This window comes from Prionailurus bengalensis, chromosome B3 (assembly GCF_016509475.1).
Source record: "Prionailurus bengalensis isolate Pbe53 chromosome B3, Fcat_Pben_1.1_paternal_pri, whole genome shotgun sequence".
NCBI lineage: Eukaryota > Metazoa > Chordata > Mammalia > Carnivora > Felidae > Prionailurus > Prionailurus bengalensis.
In genome coordinates, this window is record NC_057355.1 from 8,292,140 (window position 1) to 8,316,680 (window position 24,541).

The window sequence follows — 24,541 nt, forward strand, 5'->3', positions numbered from 1 at the left end:
ACCACTTAGAGTGATGCTGCTTCAGGTCGTAGTGATGCTATCAGCTGTTGCCAGGGCAACACAAAACCTTGACCTTCTGAGACCTGGCAGGCAAGGAGTGGAGAAATACAGCTTTTGAAGCCTCCTTGGAGGCATGTTCCTGAAGAAAGGGGTATAATTCTGTATCTGGCTGCCACTGGATATTTATTAAATTTACATACACAGATAAACAAATGAATTTCTACTAAATAATGTATATGTGCTTGCAAGTGGTCTCTCTTTGGTAGGTAGTGGGTACTTCTGTATCTGTAAGTTGCTGTTTTTATCTCCTCTGTGGAATTTACTAGTCGACAGGTGGTGGTGGCATACTTCCCCCAGTCCTCCCAGGATCACCAAGTCCTCAGGCTTCATCCCTTCTGGATGCAGAGCCTGGAAGAGGACACTGAAGGAGGATAGTTATGCAATTATTTAATTTTATTTTTTTAAGTTTATTTATTTATTTATTTTTGAGAGAGACAGAGAGAGTGCACGAGAGCGTGAGCAGGAGAGGGGCAGAGAGAGAGAGAATTCCAGGCGGGCTCCTTGCTGTCACCACAGAGCCCGGTGTGTGGCTCGAGCTCCTAAACGGTGAGATCATGACCTGAGCCGAAATCAAGAGTCCGACGTGTAAACTGACTGAGCCACCCAGGTGCCCCGAGGGGTAGCTCTGCAATTATTTTAAAAACATTTTACATGTAGGAGAGCTAGGTCCCAGGGCAAGTGAGGAGATCTGCGCAGGGTCACGCAGCTTTGGGGGAAGAGAAGTGGGATTGCACTTTTCCTGCGTGTAATTTACCCCATCTCATCTCTCTACTGGCTACCTTGTCTTTGGTGGGCTGTACACATATCATGGGGTCCTTTTAGCCTTTGCTTCTGCCAGATACTTCCTCGACTTGTAAGGTACCATCTTTCTTGAAACCTTTCGACATTACTTTTAGCCACATCGTCATTGTCTTCTAATGTAAAGGGTTTTGACAGGGAAGGCAGGAGGCACCTGTCTACGCCCCTGCGGGCTCATGACGACCCGGAGCGCCTCCACTCTGGAGCTGACCCGAAGTGGTGCTAGTCGCTCCTCAAAGTACGTGGGGTCCTCATCTTTAAAGAGGTTCAGCACGTGCTACCTCAAGATACGCCACTTGGGCCTATTATTTTGAGCTGAAGGCGCCTGAGAAACAGCAGATGCAGGAACAGCTCTCTGATCGTCCCCTTTCCACCTAAGAGCAGGTTGTAAAATTTCCCACGAGAAAGGTGTCCTCCCTGTACCGGGAAGAGAACATTCTTATCACTGGAAATTGGGAGGCGATGCCGAAAGAGATTTGTCCAAACAAACCTACGAAAAACTCCTTATCTTCTGTTAGCTTCCCCCATATATTTCCCAGTCACCGTCCCCACAATTTACTGCCCGGATCCCAAGCCCCTTTGTCTTGTCACATCCCTACAACTTATTGTTCTTCAAAAAGCTTTTGGGTCTGATGCCTTCTTGGGCTTTCAACTTTTCTTATGAAGGCTCTCATGCGTGTAAAAATGTTGATTACGACTTGTATGCTTTTCTCCTGTTGACCTATCTTCTATTAGTTTACTTGAGGCCCAGTCGAAGAACCTGAAAGGGTAGGAGCAAGTTTTTCTTTCCCTACATCATCGTGGACATTTCCCCAGCCTACTTCTTGAGGAGTGGTCTCAGCTACCTGTGGTATGCTGCGCACCGAGAACCCATGGGAGAGACGCCATCTTTTAAGCCACGCCATTGTTAGGTGGAGAAGTCACCTGGTCAATTAATTTTTTTTTTTAATTTTTAATGTTTATTTTTGAGAGAGAGAGAGAGACAGATCGTGAGCATGGGAGGGGCAGAGAGAGAGGAGACACAGAATCCGAAGCAGACTCCAGGCTCTGAGCTGTCAGCGCAGAGCCAGATGCAGGGTTCGAACTCATGAACTGTGAGATCATGACCGGAGCCAAAGTCGGATGCTTAACCGACTGAGCCACCCAGGCGCTCCCACCTGGTCAATTAATGTTTTAAAGGGATGATTTAGGCATTATAAATATGCCTTTTAGGCAAGCCCAGTTTCCCTTTCCTTATCAGTAAAACAGGGGTAATATTTTCTACCTGTCTGTAAATGTATGAAGATATTAAACAAAATGCTTGGACTTTTATTGATCACTGTATGCTTGCCCCCAACCAAGTTAATTTTGATGGTGCTCAATTGTTACTTCTCATTCATTCAGGGTTTCTTTTCTTTTTATGATTACAATAACACCCTTAATAATGCACTGTGAGGAGAAAGGGATTCTGAAAAGCTCACCTTTCTGAAAAAAATGAATATCGGTCCTATTTATTTGCAGTGGTTCTATTTTAATACTGGCACAACAGGCTGAGTGATTGCCTAGGGGAGGGGAGTAAGTTGCTATTCTAGATGCAAATGATAAGGCCATCTTGCACCTAGCGAGTATATAATGAGGGGAAATCAGACCATTACTGGGAATCAAGACCGCATAAACCATGCTTTGAGTATACTCTGGTCCATGATGAAAAACTCTTTTCATGATTCCATTCCTCAGGAAAGAGAGTACCTCTTTTTTCTTCCCTTCTGGTAATTGCATTTTTGGACACAATTGCCTGTTATCTCTAGGCATCCCACAGGTGGGGATATCGGATTCCATTGGGGATTTGATGTAGCTGCTCCTTCCTTGGCTCCTTTGTGGTGCTAAAGGCCATTTTGCTGAGTAATCAGCATGTTTTCTGAATGAATGTGGCATGCCATCCCGCAATTTGTTTACTCAATTTCATGAGTTCCATTCCTTGAAAGGTGAAGAGCCGAGCTTTTAGGAATGCATTTGCAATGGGTTCTTCACAGAAGCTTGCTTGTTACTTACAGAGGCAGAGACTATTAAAATGCAAAGAACTTGGAAAAAAAAAAAAGAACTCTGTTACTTTGGATCACTGAAGATCACCCTTGAATCAATGTAATTTACTTAAATTGCTGAGTGGAACTTAAAATTCTGGGTTTCACACTTAGCTCATAAGGTTTTTGGTTTTTTTTCTGGCACTTAAACTTTCTCCAAAGCTACTGTTTGGCTTTCTGAGGTAGATTCAAGAAAGCCTGATGGATGAAAATCCAAATTTGCAAAATAGATCAATTAGTGGACCAGTATGCCAACCACAGAGAAGAAATTCACAATGTGGCTCTTTAAATAATATAATGCTTCCTGGTGAGTTTGAAATAGAATTTGACTTTCTGCGTTATTATAGATGAAGAAACTGCGTTATTATAGGGCACTGTCTCCCAAATATAAAAATTTGATTCCCACACAACCTTTTAGGAATACTTGTATTATGTAAAGGACAATCTGTATTGTAGAGAATGATGTGAAGGATACAAAATCTCAGTAGGAAAACCGTCAGAAGACTTGAGACTCAGTTATGAAATCCTTGAGTTTCCCAACTGCGGACTTTCTAGTTTCAGACATTCTAGTTTCTCCGTGTATCACCAAACTATGAAAACTAAGGGAAGCCAGAGCGCCTTAGTGGCTCCGTCGGTTAAGGGTCCGACCTCAGCTCAGGTCATGATCTATTGGTTTGCAAGTTGGAGCCCCGCATTGGGCTCTGTGCTGACAGCTCAGAGCCTGGAGCCTACTTCGGATTCTGTGTCTCCCTCTCTTTCTGCCCTTTCCCCACTTGTGCTCTCTCTGTCTCTGTCTCTGTGTCTCTCTCTGAAAGATAAATAAACATTAAAATAAGTAACTAAATAAGTGATGTTGTTAAAACAAACAAACAAACAAACAAACACACAAAGAAAAGCCAAACAGGCATCTTCTGGAAATATCTCTGTGTTTATCTACAGGCGGATACCCAGTCAAGCCAACAGAATCAAAAAAAGAGGAAGCGTATGAACAATGATATTTCATATGTAGATTGTTTCTTCCTTGCTCGCTTCACCTACCCGAAAATCTTGTCACTGCCCAAGGTGGCCTTATTTTTGGTGGGACTCCATTCTCTTAGCCACAGTGAATTGCTCTCGTGGTAGATTCCACTCCAAATCAAGCCATCTCGTTCCTCCCTCTATCAAGTTGAATTAAACAACAAGGACATCAGGTCAGTCCAATGGTCCTGGGTGCTGGAACCAGAACGTCAGGACTACTGGCTTGATAAGTATGTTCAATTATATGAACAGTAATAAGGGAACTGAAAAACGAAGCTCAGAGGATAGAAGTGTGCTCAAAGAGAAGCAGCATACAGGAGCCAGGTCGCAAAGAGTTTCTGCTTGAAAACTCAGTATGATAAGATCCTGACTCCTACTCTCTCTCCTTCATATTAATGAACATTTCTTTAGGTTGAACTTTTTACTGGAGCTAGTCCTGAGTGAGTTTGAACTCCCTTGCTAGTTAAGGAGCTCTGAGCATACTAGGGTTCCTTGTTTTAGAACTAGCCTTTGGTCAGAGAGTTTAATTCCATCATTGACATATTCTGAATGTGTTAATAAATGAAAAAAAATCATTCCATCATTGATTTTCAGCTGGATCCGGGGGGCACTGGAAATTCATCCATTTGAGGAACCCTCAAACCATTGCTTGGGGATTACCCTAACCTTCCCTACATTTTCTGTGAATGTCTGGGGCTTATATCTTCCCAGGTCCATTATACTCTGACCTCCTATATCTGCATATAGTATTTCATTTACCCCCTCCATTGGCATAGATTCAAGACTCTCTCGGCCCTTTACACTTTCGAAAGATAATCCACTCAACATGAAGTTCTTGTAAAGTGAATTTATTTAAGCACTGGGGGTCATGGGAGGACTTCTTACCATGCACTCTACAGCAAAATATAAACAAACAAAAGACTCCAAATCTTTCAAAACATTGTCTTGGGTAACTCTATTTTCCCGTTCAGCCACTCTATCACCAGGATTTTGTTTTTTTGAAATATTTTTTGCATGCCCCACTCCCTTTTATATCCTCTTCTGTATCCTCACCCCTCCCTCTCTCTTGTCTATCCTCTCTTTTCTTGTCTGCCCTTTCTCTCCTTAGAGAGACAGAAATCCCTCCTCATTTTTCAGGCAGATCAGGTTAGTTTTCTTTCCTTAAAATTTTTTTTAATGTTTATTTATTTTTGCAGGAGAGAGATACAGCGTGCGAGCGGGGAAAGGGCAGAGAGGGAGACACAGGTGAGATCATGACCTGGGCTGAAGTCGGGCACTTAACTGACTGAGTCACCCGGGCACCCCTAGTTTTCTTTTCTGAAAACTTGGCAACAGCCAGGTTTTATGCCTTGGGGAACCACACCTTCACACTAAAGGATGCTATAGGAATTTTCTCAAAGTTAGTGTCCATTAAACAGAATTCTAATGCCAGCCACCAAAATAATAGAGGTGGTGATAATGGCAGGAGTGGTCGGTCTGTCCCAATACCCGGGTATATCTATGCACATCACTTAGACTTTATGCCATCGGTGATTTTCAACTGTCCCTCTTAGTGCTGAGGTTATAGAAGCATCTCGGGAGCCACCACACAGAGTGGAGTGGCTGAGCATTGCAGGATCCTGGATCTTCTGGATTCACTTAAACCAGAGCAGCACGGAGAGTATGTGCTTCACACAATGGAGTTCTACTAAGAGTATTTTTAAAGAGAAAGGTCACACTACTAAAAATAGCTTATAACCTCCTGAAGTAAGAAATGAGAATCCACAGAAGAATTTTAAGCAGAGAAGTGATAATAAGCTTTAATCCTTTGTGGCTGGACTGGGATGAGAATCTCTGGGGCCAGTGACTGCAGTTAAGAGGTTAATCTAGGAGTCCCACAAAGTGATGGGGGCCTGAACTGAGAAGGTAGCAGTCATGACAGAGAGCTGTTCTGGAGGAAAAGTCACTAGGCCCGGTGGTCAATTTGGCTTTGGAATCTAAGGCAGAGGAAGGCATCATGTATCTATGAAGTTCCTAACCTGGTGACTGGGTGGATATTGGTGCTATTATGGGGAGGAGGGGACACAGTAGGAGAACTTGATTTTGGGGGGTATGTGAGAATTGAGGTTCAATTTTTAATATTTTGAAATCATGGTGTTTTCTGGATGTGCATCTGGAAATGTCTAGTAGCCAGGTAGACGTGTGTGATCTATTGCTCAGGAGAGAGGTTGAATTGGAGCCATGGGTCTGGGAATCACAGTGATCAAGGGTCACTGTGGGGGTAAGGGGGGCATGCTGTGGGGAAGATGTGGAATGAGAAGAGAAGATTTTTTTTAATGTTTATTTATTTTTGACAGAGAGAGAGACAAAGATAGAAAGAGAGACAGAGAGAGAGAGAGAGAGAGAGAGAATGAATGAGCAGGGGAGGGGCAGAGAGAGAGACACACACAGAATCTGAAGCAGGTTCCAGGCTCTGAACTGTCAGCACAGAGCCTGACAAAGGACTCGAACCCACGAACTGTGAGATCACGACCTGAGTTGAGGTCTGACCCTTAACCAACTTAGGCACCCAGGTGCCTGAGAAGACAAGATTTTTGAGCGTGAGATCCTGGAAAGGTGCATCCTTAGAGCCAGCAGGAGAAACAGAGGGGCCTGGGAGGGAAGAGTCAGATAGGCAAGAAGTGAAACCAAGGGAAAAGTTCTGGAAGCTAAGAGAAGGTAGGAATGGACAGCTGGGCCAAATACCAACATGAAGTTATGCGGGCTGCAGCCTGGACCTGACACCTAGGATGTTGCGGAAGAAATCTAGGAGGGCATTGGCTGCAGGAAACAGCTGAGCAGAGGTGTCACCAGGAGTGGACAAAGGGAGAAAGGGAAGGAGAAAGGAGAACGGTAAGTGCCATCATTTTGAGGACAGCTGGAGGCGAAGAGGAAGGAATGAGGGCAAAAGAGACAAGAGTCAAAGAAAGAGAGGGCCTGTATGATGCACAAGGGACTCATAGGAAGTTAGAATCAATGGGATCGTAAGCAACAGGGGAGGAGCTCACAGTGGGGAAGCGTGCGTCCCTCCAAGAAGATTAAGGTAAAGACAAGTTAGGAGGTTGCTTGGAATTCTAAGTGTTTATTATTAGTAGTATTTGTAGCAGTAGTAGTATTTTAATTTTAAAAAGTGCTTTTCGTCAATTCATTTATGAAAATCTATAGCTCTGAAATTCACATCACAGGGGTGCCAAAGGAGAAACTGAGGGAGCGATCCATGATTTCCAGTACCTCCTCAGCACATTGCAAAGGGATGCTTCAGAACATGGGGTGACACTGCCCTCAAACAGCAGAGGCAATCTTAATGGCATCAGCCTGGTGACAGAGAGGGGCCGTGTGGTTATCAGACAGTTTAGCACATGGCTGGTTTCATGGTGGAAAAAAGTGAACTGATTGGAAAACAAACAAATAAAAAAAACAGTTAGATTGTTGGAGTCATTCAGACAGTCTCAGGGACTATAACTCAATTGGAACAAATGAGGAATAATAAAGTTTGCATCTCTGCGTCAACACAGAAGCAGCCAGCTGAAAAGTAAAATAAATACATAAATAAAAAGGAAATGACATGTTGGAAAATCAGCTATTTATGTGATACAGTTCTATGCAAGTATGTCTGATACCTGTTTTTTGCTGAATTACAGAATGAACCAATTGTTGAAAGCGTTGTGTAGATGTGGCCCAAACCGAATGTACACAAGGCCACTTTTGCTTCCTTGCCCACAATCTAGGAAATAGACTCCACCCAGAAATAGTTGTTCTTGTTCTCGGGAGGGTGGGGGTAAGCAGACTGGGGCAGGGTGGTGGGGTCAGGGGTGGGAGCTTACCGGATGGAGTAGGATGTTAGGACGGTGTAGTCGTAATGGAGATTTAACTTACTGATGACAGTAGGGACTCAAGAGAGTTTTTAATTACACCTAGATAGTGTAGTTCAAGCAGCAACCAGGTGACTAACGGGGGTTGGGTTATGACTTCATAATCCACATAGCTAGCCTTCTGCCCTATGCATGCTAACCGGCAGACATGAGATTTTCTCACTTGATAACCTCCTTTTATAATCAGAGCAGACCACTTTATTAAAACAGCTAAGAACAGCCATGGTAGAGCCCTCAGTGTTTAAAGGACACAGACATAAACAGAGAGCAAGATTTCAAAGAATCAAACACTCAAATATAATTGGATGTTTTAGACGTTTGCTCCAGTTTTTATAAATACAACACTGGGATGATGGACTGCATAGTTCCATAATGCCCTCACAGGAAATACTAACTAGAGATGGGTGTGCACACTGACTGAGTGTGCTTTGCACCCCCCCTCTACCTTTTAGTGGTAGCTGGATTCCACAGAATATCACCGGCCGACCCAAATGCCTCCTCTTGCCTTGTAACCGATAGCTCTTGGACCACCACGCTGATGAACTCTTGGGAACAAAAGTTCTTGTACTCTTCGGAAGAGTCTGCTAGCGGACCACCACGCTGATGAACTCTTGGGAACAAAAGTTCTTGTACTCTTCGGAAGAGTCTGCTAGCTCTGAGCAAGGCAAAAGTTAACTGTAAGAACTGGTTTTAAATGAGTTGATCAGTGACAAGTAGCTTGAACAATAAAACTTCTGAAGACCAGCCCATCCTGGGCAGCCTCCTGTTTCTGAATCCGGCCAATTGGCAACATCTTCGCTCTAGTCCCGCCTTTCTGAAAGTCAGCCAATCAGAACTGGCCTCACTTCCCCTGCTTTGGTTAAGCAACACCCTGTCTTGCTGCTCTTGTTGAGGCTTCTGGCCCAGAGACTCCATACTTCTGCACATCCTCCATAAAAGCAGCTGTCTGCAGATGTAGTAATCAGCTTTTTGTTTTAGATGCTGAGAGGTGGCCTCATTCCTCAGGGCTCTCCCTCTCACCAAAAAGAGAGAAATTGGGCATAACCTCATTGAGGGCTCCCTCCTGGGGCTGGAGTTCTGACCCATCCCTGGGTACTTCACTCACACTGTTCAGAGGTCTCTTGTCAGCTGACTCCGGACTGCAATGGTCCCTTCCCAGCTGATAGCAGACTTATTTCTCCTTCTGGTTTGGCTCAGTTTCTCTATTCTCCTCACCCCGTAATGTACTACCAATTCACCCTCTAATGTAGAACATTTTGATAAGAATCAAAAGGCATTTGGGCTGGGAGTAATGTGTAATATATATTATATGTGATATGTTATATGTAATACATGCTATATATTTTATATGTGTGTATATATGTATACACAAACTACATATATATCTATGTGTATATATATGTATATATATGTATATACATAGTAGAGAACTGCATATAGAAATGATTTTTATATTTTCATTTTATTTTTTATATATTTTTAAATGTTTATTTAGACTGAAAGAGAGAGAGAGAGAGAGAGAGAGAGAACCCCAAGAAGGTCCCCTGGTGTCAGCACAGAGCCCGCTGTGGAGCTCAGTCTCACAGACCATGAGATCATGACCTGAGCTGAAGTCAAGAGTCAGACGCTTAACCAACTGGGCCACTGAGGCACCCCAGGAACCTTATAATCTCAATGTGACTTTGTTTCCCTGTAAATAAAATGTTGATAATTTAAACTACTTTCTTGTCCAAGGCGAAATTAAATAATATCTACAAAACATCTCATTCAGTGCCTGGAGTATAAGCTAGGTTCAGTTATGATGGTCTTATGTGTTCTAGATAGCTTTGAACTCCTGGTGGTTTGGCTGGCCGTCTTTACTGCCTTCACTTTCAGAGGTGTTTTGGGTCTATGGAACAGTGAGCCTCAACTGTGACTATATATTCAAAATGGTTGTTAAGCTAAAAGCAACAGCAACAAAACCCTCAGTGATGCAGGTTTAGTAGGACTGGAGTAGAGCCTACACATCTGTATTTAACAAATGCTGTGTGGATCGATTCTGATGTGAATCCAGGGTGAGGGAAAGATGAGTACTGCTCCAGGCTCAGAGGGAGGAATAGGTTCACGTGTCTTCCCAATTGTTTGAACCACTCACTGGGGCAGGAACCGTGAGCTGTGGTGAAGAATACATAGCTAAGGAGACGGATTCGAGTAAATGCTCTTTTTCTGTGCCTACAGTATAATACTTCTTCCATAGTAGGTTTAAATAATGTCGGTTGGATTCTAGAAGTGAAGATCTGCTTTCTTTGGGTGAATCTCTTAGGGCTGTAAATACTGAGAACTGCACTTCCTCTAGATACCTAGCCTTGACCGCTCTTCTGAGAGTCAGATCTGTGGGGCCCCTACCCGTGGACATGTTGCAGACTCAACTCAACTCCATGATAGGCCATCAGACCACTTGGTTTTGAATCTGGCTCTGTGCTTGACCAACTGTATGTCTTCAGTTTTTTCCTATCTCGTCGCATTAGCGTGGCAATTCCATGAGATTAATATTTGGAAATACTTTGGAAATAAGTGACTGGTGAGGAGGTATGTATCAATTAGATGTGATCATTGTTATACTTACGATCTACTTTATTAATCTTTTTGCCCAAACCACCCGTCCTCAGTTGCTCCTTGTCTGGTGAATGGAAACACTGTCCTAATGGCTCAAGTGAAGCATCTGGGAGTCCTCTTTGACTTCTTTCTCCAATCTCATCTTCCGTGTCTAATGTGCCTTCTAAAAGTTTTAAAAGTGACCACATTGTTCCTTACCATCACTCAGCGTAGGTTATGTGTGACCCTTCCCTGGACTCCTACAATAATTTCCTTTTAGGTGCCCTGTCTTTAGTTTCAGTCTACCCAAAGGTCAGCTTTTGAAGTTGCAGAGAGAATTATGTCATTGTCCTGCTTAAAACCACTTAGTGAGTTCTATTTGTTCTTCATCCACTGTCTTTACACATTGAATACAATTTTATTTCTTTGGCCCTTGTTCGCTTCTGCAAGTTCAACTTATTGACACTGTCCTTGCTTCATTAATTTGGACCTACCTTCAGTTCCTCAGCTGTGACAGGTGTCTCTGAGCATTGCTCAGTGATAGACGTTCCATCCGGAACACTCTCACCATAAATGCAAAAATGAAAGTATATGAGATGCAGGAGGCTTGGAACCCAAAGGAGATGATGATTATCATAAGACACCCCCCCCCCCCCCCCCACGGCTTGTTCTAAAGCCTCACATTCTACGATAAAAATACTTAATTCCTAGGGTGGTAAAGAGGATGCTAATGATTGGTGGTCTTGATCCACCCTTTAATTTCATCAACAGGCTGCAGCTGCTGATCAGATAGAAACTCCTGTTCTGGTACCCATGGCAGTTATTGTGAAAACCCCACGCAATACCTTCCTGCCTCTTATTTGGATCCCATTTCCACTAACCATTTTACCTCTATAAAGCCTTCTTTGATTCTTGCTTTTGGTTCCTGGATTTGACACTTGTTTTTTTTAACCCCTTTATTTAAACCTCAGCTTTTCACAGTGGACTTTGAGCTGATTATTCTTGGCAACTGGAGTTGTATTCAGTAAGAATTCTCTATTCCAGCTCATAAAATCCAATCCAGAGCCAAACCCTGGCAAATGGGACAGGACTTGCTTTTAGCTCCTCTTGGAGTTAGAGAAGTAAAACATTAGTCATTGGACTCGCAGACGATTTTTCCAGAAAATAATCTGTAATCAACAGGCTCAAAGTTGAACTACTTTTCTTAACAGCAAATTAAAGAAAAGTCTAGGTTATAAAAAGTGTTTCTCTCTCTCTCTCTCTCTCTCTCTGTGTGTGTGTGTGTGTGTGTGTGTATGTGTGTAAACATCTAAATGAGAAGAACAAGAAATATAAACCTAATTGTAGCACTAATAATGAAGGAAATTTTGCGAGACAATTTTCAAATTCATTATTGGCTTTAATTAGCAAATGAGAGGACAAGTCAGATACAGTAACTGTCCCTGGTCTTGACTTTATTAACACATTGCACAGAGCATTTCACAAAATGATAGCCTATCAGAGCATTTAAATCAGCTTGGAGGTGAGCAATTGTAGTAGCCCAAAGCTGACTGGTCGCATAAAAAGAGAAGGTAGAAGAAATGACAGCATTTTGGAAAGACAGCGACATGGACCGTGTCTTATTCAGCATCTTTCCTAATGATGTGGAAGGGGAAGCACATAGTGTATTAATTAAATTTGACGAGGATGCTGATTTGGTTAGCAGAGTGAACCTGGAGAGTTTAGGAACATGGTAAGAAAATAAGAAGAAAAAAGTACGGTTTGAAAAAATGCAAATAGTGCATTTGGGGAGAAATAAGCCATTCGAAAAATATTTAGGATCCCCAAACAAGAAGTGGGCACATTTGGGGATATAGAGATGGGAAAGGCCATACTTGTTTTCTTTCCCTAAGGAAGGCATGGAACATCCCTTGGTATGCATCCCCTAAGGCTAAATAAACACTGCACCACTTGATACAGCTTCAGCACAGTATTTCCTTACTGAGATTAAGATATCTTGGAGTTGATGATTTCTGTATATTTCACTGAAATGTTCTTTGTATTAGCTATAGCTCACACTCAATGTAGTTCTTAACACATCATGTGCCAATCTTCTGTATCATTGCTTCCTCGTATGTTAAGGACAAGGAACATGTCTTTAGGGTCAAAAATCTTCCTTCATTGACCCCCTTCATCTCTAGTCAGCCTATGGTTTTCCATCAGGGTTTAGAGGTGCCTTTCAAGAGGGACTAATTTCTACCTTCTCAAGGACATTAAAAGAAGTTTCTAAAATGATCAACACCTTACTTGCATTCCACTTAATGGTGTTCAGCTTCCTGGTTTTTCGTAATCACCCTTCAAAGACTGTCCATACTGGGAATGTCATAATGAACTTGGATTTGTTCTTTACTTTGGCGTGCCATTTTGCAAACATGAAATGTATCTCTTGGTCTCCTCTCTTCTGCAACCCCCTGGATCAATTTTTGTCCCTTGTGTAGCCTCTTGGCTATCTTACATGTGTACTGATGTCAAAAATGGTTTGATTAGAATATTAATTTTGTGTTTTTCCAGTTACACGATCATGGACCTTAAGGGATGCAGGGTTCTCCAACCTGCTGACCAATTTCTCCTCAAGGTGAATGTAAGAGTGTGGCCCATAGGGTAAAGTGACTTCTCCCAAGAAGTCCAGAGTACCCGTTGCTCATGCTTTCTGGCTATGAAGGTGATGATATACAGTGAATAACTCACTGCTATGAGCTCTTTTCCATAAGGGCCTGTAGGCCATTATCAGATGGCTGCCAGTAAGGCCATTCTTCTCTCCCTATAACTCTGGATGGACTTTTATCTCCCTCTGCCCCACAGAGGAGTTTTGGGAGCAGGTATGAAGCGGCCTCAAGCCTGTGGGCAATGCCATGATTTCCCAGTTTCTTCATCTGCCTAATGGGTATAATAACTCTCACCATATAAAATTGTTATGAGAATTGGATAAAACAATTAATGAAAGCCCCTTAGTGCAAATTCCCCGCCCCCCCCATTAAGTGCTATAAGAATGTCATCGGCTGTTGCTTTATGGAGCTCATTTATAAGAGGTGAATAAAATAAACAATATCTTCTTGTCTATGTGATTCCAATTTGATAGATTTTCAGCGAGGATTTAATGACCACGGAGGCATAAAACACTTGGAAAGGGGGAGTCATATTGCAGAAATCTGATGTGGTCCACTATTTTTGCTGGGTTAAGGTGATTTAGTTATAGACTTGGAGTTCACTCTCTTAGTTTAATTTTAAAGAAGAATGTTTCCTGGACTACAGAAGGAAGTAAGAATAAATCTAGTTGTATTTTGCCAACCCTTTAAACCTTTAGCATTTGCATTAAGGTTGGCCATCAGAATGATCCTTCTATCCTCTAGGACTGGGTTTGGCAACTTTTCCTGGAAAGGACCAAGTTGGTCAAGAGGATAGGTTTGCAGGTCACCTGGTCTCTGCATCTGCTACTCCACTTCACCATCATAATACAAAAATCTGCTACTCATCTCTGCTTAACTCTGCCATCATAATGCAAAAGTTGTCATAGATAACATGCAGACAAATGAGTGTGTCCCAATAAAACTTTACTTCAAAGGGGCTGGATTTGTCCTGTGGGCTGGATGAGGATACCAGTTCCAGGATAATGCTGATACAATGATATTCTACAATATTAAAATGCTTTTTGGGGCACCTGGGTAGCTCAGTCAGTTAAACATCTGACTCTTGATTTCAGTTCAGGTCATGATCTCATGGTTTATAGGATCAAGCCTTGCGTCAGGCTCTGTGCCGATAGCACAGGGCCTGGTTGGGATTCTGTCTCTATGCCCCTCCCCCGTATGTGCATGTGCTCTCTCTCTCTCACTCTCTTTCTCAAGATAAGTAAATAAGTATTTTAAAAACGCTTTTGAAGAAATTGAGGAAGTTATGGATTCCACCCCATGACCCTACCTCTTGATGCTAGGGATGAAAGCACTCTGAAAAGAATTGGTTGGCAAACCATCTAAATTATTTCAGTAGTGCAGATAAATGGGCTAATTGAAGAACCTCAACTACAAAGTCCCTGGTTTGAATTTGGGGTTTTTCTACTTATAGAAAATACAGTTCTGCAGATCAAACCTGGGGTCTAGCTTGGGATGGGCAGACCATCTACATCAGCTTGTCCTTCGAGACATCTTCCTTTTTTCCCAAAAGAGCACACTTCAAGAAATTTGAGAACATCCAGAGCAAAGCAGTGGGACTGGTGAAGTCTCTGGACATTAAGGCTTGTGGGGAGGGCTCACAATAACTGACTTTATTCAGTATGAAAAAGAGAAAATGAAATCTTAAAATATGATGGTGGGATATTATATACCTAAGTTTTCCAAGATTCTTCCTTTGAATTTTCTCCCTGTGTCCACCTTTTTCCTTTTCTTTTTTGTTTTTTCCCCTTTCCAACCCATTTCTAGAAAGGAATCTACCGAAATTAATGGGATAAGGGCAGTTCAAGTGCCCATAAGAAAAGAGTTTGGTTATTTAGAAAACTCCTTAGATATTAGTGATCACAGAGGGGAAAACCATTTTATTCTACATATGAGGAAACTGAGTCCCATAGAAGCTAAAGAACTTGTCCAAAAACACACAACTATTTGGCGACAGAGCGTCAGAACATGGGAAAGCCTCGTCCAAGGTCAGTGGTCTCGGTGCTGTATCTCAGTAACTCCCAAATCTTTTTATTAACTAGTGATTTGCAATTTTGTAGAATGTTCTCTGCATTTGATACCTTTCTTGATTCTCACATCAGTTTTGTAAAGTAGGTGGCCTTGTGTGCAAGGTCTTAACCATTATTTCACCACTGACTACCTTTAAAAGGGATTATTGAACCTTTCTGAACTCTCATATCCGGTAATGAACACAACAGTACTTACCTTGTTATAGGAAACAGAAGCGATGAGGCGAGCAAGCATACGGTATGGATCTGGGAAGTGCCATGCAAAGCACGGTTACTATGGCTGTTGTACAGAACTTTCTGAGCCTCAGGGAAATATAGAGCCCTGTCCAGGGTCAGGAGGATAGTAAATGGCGGTAGTAAACCACTGTCTGCCCTCCTTCTTTGTCCAGTGCTCTTTCCCCTGTCATTGTCATAGTACCTCCTGCCTGCAAGCTGGTCTGGGGCAGATAAGTATAAAGGGTAAGACTGAGGATATGTGGACTGTTGCCTGGGAAATGGCCCTAATTAGGTTCCCTGGTTCCTACAGATCTTTGCTTCACACTAATTCTGTTCATCTGAGTGCACGTTTCTATAAATAAATAAATAAATAAATAAATAAAAGAAGAGTAAAAGAAAAAAGAAAGGAAAAAAACCCCAAATTTGGTGGAAGACACAAAAATCTTAGACAGGGCACCGAGTTAGGATGGGTCCTCACCGAGAAACCTTCAGGGAGCTTATTTGGATTTGCCAGGTACCAAGGACTAGAAAGTCTTTTGGCCAAGATGACCTAGAAATTCACGGCCCCCACGGTGGGCGACAAGGTGTGAAGTCCTCAGCAAGTCACTTTCATATCCTCGAAGGTATGGCAAAGATGCAGACAGTGTATTCAAAGGACTGTTCTGGGTGTTGGTCTGGACTTGTGGCTCCTTGGAGAGATGCCTGAGGGTTTGGAGTTAGACAGGCAGGTTATAACACCTTTGTCATTTGCTCCGTGACATGGTACATCAGTCTCTGGCTCTGTGTGATGAATCTGAGTACTTCACAGGATTACTGGGAGGCTCCAATGGGATGATGTGTATACATTGCCAGATACAGTGCCATAAACGTGATCGAAACGAACATTATTGAGTACCTACTACGTGTTGGACTTTGCTTTAAGTGTGTATATGCTCAGTGAGTTGAGCGTTCGTGATAACCCTGTAAGATAGGTTAAACTTTTGCCCTTTTTGCAGTTAAGGAAACAATATAAAGATGGGTAAACTGCCAACATCACACAGCTGAGGAACGTGGGAGCTAAGATTTGAACCCAGGCAGTCTGATTCCAGATCCTTGTTTTTATTTTGCTTATTTATTTATTCTAAATGTTTGTCATTTTCTTTTGAGAGACAGAGGTGGGGAGGAGAGAGAGAGAGAGAGAGAGACAGACAGACAGACAGACAGACAGAAAGAGAGAATCCCAAGCAGGCTCTGCGCTGTCAGCACGGAGCCTGACATGGGGCTTGATTCCACTAACTGTGAGATCCTAACCTGAGCCAAAATCAAGGGTCTGACACTTAACCAAATGAGCCACCCAGGTGCCCCTTGTTTTTATTTTTAATTAAGAACTAATTCATATTCAATAAACAATCTCTTCAATGTATGCAATTTCCTAAGTTTTGACATAGGTATATACCTGTGAAAACATTACCACAATTAAGCTAATGAATGTATATCCATTGGCCCCCAAAGTTTCTTTGTGTTCCTTTGTGATCCTTCCCACCTGCCCTTCTCCATCTGACTCCTGTCCCCCAGTTACATCTGCAGGCAGCCACCAACCTGCTTTCTGAGATTCTATGGATTCATTTACATTTTATAGAATTTTATATAAATGGAACCGTGCAGTATGTATCCTTTTTTGTCTGGTTGCTTTCACTTAGCATAATTACTGTGAGATTCCTCCATGTTGTTGTGTGTATCAGTAATCAATTCTTTTTTATTCTGGGTAGTATCTCATTATATAGATACAGCCAAAATTTGTTTATACATTCACCCACTGATGGGTATTTGGAAGTTTCCAGTTTTTGGCTAGCATACATAAAGCTGCTACAAATATTAGTCTACAAATATTTACATAAATATTTGTTTCCCTTGCTTTGAATCACAAAACCCCCATAATGCCTACCTCTGTTACTGAGATAAACTCAGTAAACCTTAGGAGAACCAAAATATGGTGGCCTAGTGTGGAATTCCTTTCTTGAAATCGTGTATTTTCCAGGAAAGAACTCCATGGTCTTGCTTCTTTTGTGGAGTAATGACAGAAGAAAAAGAACTCCTTGTATACCCCATGTTAACATGTGGAAACCTTTCTGGGATAGAGGAAAGAGTAAAAAAATAAAAGTGTTGGTTCCTGAAATTTCCTTTACTGGAAAGCAGAACCCAATCTACCTGTCAAAAATTCCAACCTGATGTGTTTTCAGTGCCTTTATTGGAGATGAATGACTGGGCCCAACCATATTACCTGCCAAAAGTTAATGTGAAAGCTCCAGCGACTTAGGCCGGAAATGAGATCCCCGGATGTTCCCAGAGTCGGTGAGACAATTAATCAGATTTACATCCATCGCATTTCGGAGAACTAAAATTTCATCTGCTGCTTCTAAGCATTCATTTGGGGCAGAACCACATTACTTTAAGTGAAATCCATCAGTCAAGATGTTTATAAAATACACAGTGGCAAGCAAGGATGGAAAGCCAGTAGAAGATGTCAAAGATCACAGATAATGCCAAGGCAGGAGGATGCATTAGACAGGACTGCAGACATGTAGAATAAAGAAATGGATCACTTGGGTACTTGGGTTAAAACTGCCCAGCAGAGAACACAGGGACTTGATAAGTTCCTAAACCTTAAGTGATAAACTAAAAAGTCCAGATGGCAGGAAGAGACAAGAGGTTGCTTCCCAATGCAGGAAATGAAATATTCTTGGAGATTAAAAGGAAAAAAAAAAAAAGCAGGGGATCTTACAGCAGTTTTTTTTTTTTTTTTGAGTTGTTCTCTCCTATAGGATTTGCAGATACTAATACAATGGGAAGTGGTGTCTAGAGGGCAGAACAGAAAATTAACTGTGGCCACAAAACTCATATCTCATAGAAGGGGCAAGAGAACAGTGCTGCGGAGAATTTGCCGGTGAAGAGCCTGCTGTGTTGATTCCAGGATGGAGCTGAGTTGTATGGTGGCAATTCTCATTGCTTAGGGGGGACTATGGTTCCAGTGGCTTTTGAGACATGATTTGCAATATTTCTGGTTTAAAGACTTTTTCAAAATCCATAGGCAGTTGTTTCTTACTCCTGAGTTATCTCGAAGTCGGCTTCCTAAGGCACGACTCACCATTATCTATGGTTGTACTGCAGATGTCAAGTCAATTTGGGGAAGAAAATTCTGACAATTCGCAACAATAAATGAACCATGGGTAAGAGGTTTGATTTTTTAAAATATGATGGTCATTGGTGACATCGTGAGCTGAAAAAGGCCAAGATTCCCCGTACTTATCTACAGATATTAATAACAAATGGGTGTGATGGTTGCCCCCGATTGTGTCCATGCTCGGGGCTCATCTCCTTCTAGGTGATTCTAAATATCTCTAATTCCAAAGTCTCCTTTGAGTTTAACAAACCTTTATGGAGGGCATCCTATGTGTAGGCATACCGAAATGGAAGGCACTGACACATGACCAGTGTCTGGGAGCCATTTTTCTGTGGGATGTCACATGAGTGACAGCCCTGGTAGGAAGAAGAACTGGGTTCAAATGGAAAGATGCCAATGAAGAGATGACTTACAGAGGAACTGTCAGGATTAAGGGTACAAATGGGGATCGTGAAGCAGCCAGAGATACAGCAGTGGGGAGCCATCAACAATCTTGTGGTTGAAGAGCAAGCAGGGAGGAAATCTTGTCACAGGAGCCCAGTGGGAGCGGGAGTCATGCTGGCCCAAACTGGAGCCGTGCAAGGGCATGGCGTTGGCCAGAGACACTATGGAATGGAAGTGGCAGGGCAGAGATAGCTAGCCCAGGCGCTCTTCCCTCCATTTTTCTTTCCCACCCTCCGGTCACTTGCTGATGCCTCCCCTTGGCCAAACCCAACCCAAAGCTGGCAGCAAGGCGTTTGCAGGAATCTGCTATCTCGGGGGGTGGAGCAGGGCAAAGAAAAAAAAAGCACAGCCCTGGAGATCTGGTGATGTAGAATAAGTCAAAAGTAACAAGCACAGTCTACCCTTTTGCCATTCAGCATTTATTCCTGCTTTTCATGAAGTAAAGAAACACTCATCGCCAAAGCAGAGGAGAGAAAAAGTCACATTAGCACCACATGGTCAGAGGATGATGTCAATTCAGTCGCACATCTACCTGGAACTTGAATTTTAATGGTAGCCTCTTCTTGAGTAGTTTATTTAAGGTAGGAGAGGGAAAGGTAGAAAAAGATCAAGTAACATAAAATATGCATAGTTGTTATAGTTACCACTACTATAGGTAGTCACAACTTTCCTCTTGTCCCACTCATTATGTCCCCTTACCCTCTGTCATCAGCCCAAGGTTCTTTGCTTATTAGAATGACCCATAACTTCATGATTGAAGGACCTAAGCCACTTACTTAGTGTATGCTGAGTTGTCATGATTTTCCACGTTGGGCTTGGGAGAGCCAAGAGAGAGCCCAGTGAATCCTCTGGATTCCACGTCTAGCCCACCCTGTTCCATTGTGTACATGTGTAACTCTCACTGTGTTCTTCTTGGCCTAATATGCTTGAAAGCCACCTGAATGCAAACAATCTTAAGACGTGCCAACTGCAGGTGTCAGACTCCTGAAGCACAGAGTAGAAAATCGGAGAGAGGAGAATGGAGTATATCCAGAACAGATGACCTCAATGCTGAGATAATATTGGCTTGGACTGTGATCCTGTAATGGAGAAGTAGGCTCAGACTTGGTCTGAAAAATCAAAGGTTTTATCTGATGCAGAATTAAGTGCCAGTCTGGGCAAGGGCACAAGTGATCAGTCTGGGCAAGGGCACAAGTGATCAGTGACTCCTGTTAAGTTGCATTCATGCTGCTGATCCCCACCTATTCAGGAAGTGTTGTTAGATTGTTATATCAGGTTTCCATTGTCTCACAAAATGTCATCATCATCATAATAGTTAACAGTTTATTTATCAAACATCTTATAATTATAATTAATAATTATAAAGTAGGGAAGCCTGTGTGGCTCAGTTGATTAAGCGTCCGACTTCGGCTCAGGTCATGATGTCACGGTTCGTGAGTTTGAGCCCTGCATGGGGTTCTGTGCTGACAGTGAGGAGCCTATTTGGGATTCTTTCTTTCCCCCTCTCTCTCTGCCCCTGTCCCACTTGCTCTCACTCTTTCTTTCAGAATAGATAAATACACTTAAAAAAATAATTCCAGGGGCGCCTGGGTGGCGCAGTCGGTTAAGCGTCCGACTTCAGCCAGGTCACGATCTCGTGGTCCGTGAGTTCGAGCCCCGCGTCGGGCTCTGGGCTGATGGCTCGGAGCCTGGAGCCTGTTTCCGATTCTGTGTCTCCCTCTCTCTCTGCCCCTTCCCCGTTCATGCCCTGTCTCTCTCTGTCCCAAAAATAAATAAACGTTGAAAAAAAAATTAAAAAAAAAATAATTCCAACGTGTATCTATCTGTATATATACTATATACTATATACTATATATATATATATATATATATATATATATATATAGGTCCACTGTTTACCAAAGGCTTTTATATGCATCCTGTAAATTAACATTCCAAATAAATCTAAGAAGTAGATGATTGTTTACTCAACTTTTCAGGTAAGAAATTGAGACATAGAGAAATTATGTAAAGTGCCCTAAAACAGAAAGTGAGTAAGAGGCAAAGAGAAGTTTCAAATCCAGACAATCTGATGCACACATCTGTTCTCTTACCCCTACTTTGTGCTACTTCCTTTAAGCTTCACTGCAACCCTGCAAGGGAATTATTATTCCCATTTTAAGGGCAATGGAACAGATGGAGAGAGGTCCCGGAACTTTCCCAAGTCACATGGTTAGTGAATAGAAGAGGCTGAGATCAGAAGCCAGACCTGCCTTATTGCAAAACCCAGGTCCTTTCTACAGCCAGAATGTTAGTTTAAACTACAGGACAGGCTAAGAGGGGAAGGACACAGAGAAGGGAGTGAACTCTGAGGCAGGAGCCCATGGCAGAGTGAGCAGTGGACATCTAGTACCAGAGGAGGATGTGCAGCATGGTAGAACTGGGGTGAGCCAGTTGAGGATGCTCAAGAGAACAGGCAAGCAGGGGGTGGGGTGGGGGGAGAGGTAGTGGGAGGTTTTGCATCCAGTTACAGATCATGCTTCATTTGCCATAAACATAACCTTTCTTGAGTTCTAAATCCAATCACAGATTTTTTGAAAAGAAAATTAAAAAGAAAAAAAAACCACAAAACGAAATCTCTTTTTAATCTATGCTTTTGCCCCCACTCGCTCTACACTTATGAAAAGAGAAATAGAGCAGTTCAGTTCCTGTTGGTACGTTACCATGGAGACGGCTTCCACATGCTCTCCAGTCATGACTCACCACTGCAGGAGTCTCCAAACTTAATTATTTATTAATAGGCTTTTACCAGGGCAGTCTCCAGAGGTGGAACATATTGTTTCCAAGGCTGGGACAGCGGAGAGAAACAGAGGCAGAAAATACCATGCAATTACAAAGAATTAATTAGCAGCTCTGTAAACGTACTGATAAACGTGCCTAGGACAACCTGCAGTGGGATTTGAGGGTACTCAGGTGTCCGGGGGGGGGGGGGGGGAAAGAAAAATGAGCAGTAAGTCTCCAATAATTCTTTCTCTTGTAACACCAAAAGTGTCTTCCATACCATTCCTCTCATGTTGTCCAAAATGGATTAGTGAGCTGCAAATTCCAGAGGAAAAAAAATATGGAATCTACCCTAAACATATATACTTGGATGTTAAGTGTTTCAGGCTTGCACACCCCTCCTAGCACAGCAGCACCAGATGGACTTAGCTGAAGTCACTAATTCATTCATTCATTAAGAGGAGGTGCTTAGAAATGATATCAGTGATGGAGTAGGTCTTACGGGGAAACATCAGTGATGCCTAGGGTACAATTTACATGATTACACACGGATTACTTTTTTTCCATATGTTTAGACCTAATAAACGGAAGTGGAGTGGGGAAAACACAAAAGCAGCTGATTAATTTGCTAATTACTTTATTGGGTCGTCCATTCCTTTATCCATTCAACTACAGATGTATACGTGCCCTCGTCCACGCTTACTAGAAATCAAATACTGGTTCGAATATCACACAGTGCTTGACTCAGGAGATTTGAGACACATACATAGGTCATTAAATTCATGGTAAAAGATTTTTAATTACCTTTAAAAGGTGCATTAGTGAAAGGGTGTGATAAATGGCATGATAAACCATGCCATGATGAAGCCACAGAATGAATGGTGATGCTTTGTGTCTGAGATTGAATTAGTTGCCTGCTCATATCCCTTTCATCTCTTAAGATCTCTCTGAATCTTTGTGACACAGTCAACTCATTTTGAAGTGAGGTTGTGTGAATAGGATGCCAAAATACACCTCACTTCCATTACTGAGTTTTCTTGTACTTAGGTGGCAGACCTGCATGCCATGATCTGCGTGAGAAAATTTAGTCTGCCTTTTAACAACTTTCAGTTTAAACTTCCACTCCCTTTAAATTAAGATATAATTACTTGGCTGTCCTATTTCTGATGTCATTGAGTCTTGTGAACAGTTACATGCAGAGCACTCCAGAGCATTTTAAAGCTAGAAAGACCTTAGAAGTCACGAAACGAATAAAAGTCACTGTCTTTTGACTGTTTATTACATGTCAGCTACTTTGCAGATATTATTTTTAATCCTTAACACACTACAAGCTATGTATGATCAGTCAGAGTTTTTTGTCAACGAGGAATTGAGAAAATGCTAGCTAACAGATCCAATTATCCCAGAGCTGGTCAGGAAACCTGGAAAGAAACCCAGTGGTGTCTAAACCCAGAGTTAGCATTTATTTGACTGGACTCTGTGATCCATTCTAGCCTCAATACTCTTGCTGCACAGACAGGAAAAGGAAGATTCAGAAATTTGAGAAAAACCCATATTCACTCCTGATCAAAAGGTCTTAATGAACTAGGAAGAATTTGATCAAGAACATTATATAAAATTAATAGCCAACATCATCATTAACAGTGAGCCTTTAAAATAATTCTCATTGAAGTCAGTAATGGTACAAGGATTCATGCAATCATTACTATTATTTAACATTGATCTGAAGTTTTAGTGATGGAAACGGGGGAGAATTACAGAGAGTTATAAGAAATAGTAGAATGAGAAAAAGTTAATAATTAATCTCTTGATAAAATTGAACGAAACAATTAAACATTCTAATAAAACAAACGTTACAATTTGGGACACTGGCTGCTTTCAAACTATTTATTAAGAGCAGGGGAGCCAGAATAACCAACAGAATCTTGAAAAACAAAAACAAAGTTAGAGCACTCAAACTTCCCGATCTCAAAACTTGTTACAGCTTTAGTAATCAAAACAATGTGGTATTGCCCTATGAATAGATGTATAAATCAAAAGAATAGAATTCAGAGTCTAGAAATAAACTCTTCTATGTATAGTCAAATGACTTATGACAAGGTGTCAGGGCAGTTCAGTGGGGGGAAAGAATAGTTTTTGCAACAAATGATGTTAGGATAACTGGATATTCAGATGTATGAAAACAAGCTGGACCCCTTCCTTATACCACACACAAAAATTAACTCAAAATTGGATCATGGACGTGAAAGTAAGCGCTGAAACTATAAAACTCCTTGAAGAAAAAAATAGAAGTGAATCTCCCTGACCTTGGATTATGCAAATCCTACTTAGATAGGACGCCAAGACACAAGGAACAGAGGAAGAAACAGATAATTTGGACCTAATAAAGATTAAAAATGTATGCTGCCAAGAATACCCTCAAGAAAATAAAAAAATAAACAACCCACATAATGAGAGGAAATATTTGCAAAATCATATGTCTAGTGAGAGAGTGATATCTAGAATATGTAAAGAACTCTTACAATTCAATAATAGAAAAGGACGATAAGAGCACAAAGGATTTTGAATAGACATTTCTTTAAAGAAGATAATCAAGTGGTCAAAAAGCACATGTGAAGATGCTCGATATAATTAACCTTTAGGGAAATGCATATCAAAACTCCAATGTGATATCACTTGAACTCCACTGAGATGGCTATAACCAAAAAGATAGATGGTAACTCGTGTTCACAAGGATGTGGAGAAACTGTAATCTTTATACATAGCTGATAGGAATGTAAAATGGTACAGCCACTTTGAAAAACAGTTTGGGGGTGCCTGGGTGGCTCAGTCGGTTAAGCGTCTGACT